This window comes from Elaeis guineensis, chromosome 7 (assembly GCF_000442705.2).
Source record: "Elaeis guineensis isolate ETL-2024a chromosome 7, EG11, whole genome shotgun sequence".
NCBI lineage: Eukaryota > Viridiplantae > Streptophyta > Magnoliopsida > Arecales > Arecaceae > Elaeis > Elaeis guineensis.
In genome coordinates this window covers 99139984-99141265 of record NC_025999.2, presented here as the reverse complement: position 1 = coordinate 99141265, position 1282 = coordinate 99139984, and the positions used below count along the sequence as shown (strand labels likewise).

Sequence of the window (1282 nt, the reverse complement as noted above, 5' to 3'; positions counted from 1 at the left end):
ACGAAGCTTGTTCTTGTAACTCCGACGATCTCGAATGAACTTAAGGAACAGGAGATTTCGAACCAATCGAAGAACAAGAAATGTAGGTATGATGGTGATCATAGCAAGAGCAATGGCGGCAGCAGTAGTTTCTGGTGGCGGATATGGGAGCGGCTCCACTATCTATCGGTATGGGTGCCGGCCGGCGAAGTACTGAGCCCCTTAGCCAACGCCGGACTGGACTGCTGCCCCGAACTCGAAGAGATCTACATCAAGGTGGAAGGCGACTGCAGGACCTGCCCCAAGCCGGCCAGCGAGTGTTCGGACTGAGCTCTCTTTCCCGCTACCCCCGGCTGGCAAAGATGAAGCTGGACTGCGGCGAGGCGATCGGATACGCGCTCACGCGCCGACCGCCACATGGATTTGAGCTTGTGGGAGAGGTTCTACCTTCATGGGATCGGGGACCTGAACCTCTATGAGCTGGACTACTGGCCGCCGCAGGACAAGGACGTGAACCAGAGAAGCCTCTCCCTTCCGGCGACAGGCCTGATCCAGGGGTGTCTTACTCTGAGGAAGCTTTTCATCCACGGAACCACCCACGAGCACTTCATGAGGTTCTTTCTCATGATGCCTCATCTCAGGGATGTGCAGCTCAGAGAAGATTATTATCCGGCGCCGGAAAATGATATGAGCACGGAGATGAGAGTGGATTCCTGCAGTCGCTTCGAAGACGCGTTGAACAGTAGATTAATTCCGGATTAACAAAAGTTAGAGAGGTGGAAAAATAGCAGCTGTTGCAGAGTTAGAAAGGTATCATCACGACCGTCTATATTTTTGCTTTCTTTTTTTTTTTTCCTCCATTCTCGGTTAGATGCGGAGGTGTAAATGCTGCAAAAAGGAACTGGAACTGAGTTGATGATAAGACTGAATAAAAGTTGTGTGCTCTCTGTCAGTAGTGGAAGTCCCTGTAACAATTTTAAGAGTCTCGGGCGCAAGCTGCTTCGCACTGGAAAATGAATAAACTTCTCTAGAAGTCGCATGAAATAAGTCGAGTGTTTCCACAATGCGTGCCATTTGAAAAGAGAGCACGTTGATTAAAACTGCAAATTTTGGTTTGTTTTTCACAGTAGAATGGACTAATTTACCGCTAAAGCCGGTTAGAAGTTTGATTCCTCTTGTGAAAACGGATGGTTCAGCAAAGAGTGTACTCTTTTGTTTGGAGGAAACTCTGGACAACTTGGTCAGTTTTTGGGCTCTGCCCAGCAATCTGTATAATGAAATGTAGAGGAGATCCTTGCGCTAA

General features: G+C 48.7%; 1 pseudogene; it reads left to right on the top strand.

Annotated features, from left to right (window-relative positions):
• The window catches only part of LOC140859382 (F-box protein MAX2 homolog B-like), a 1889-nt pseudogene extending 607 nt beyond the window's left edge, over nucleotides 1-1282 (top strand).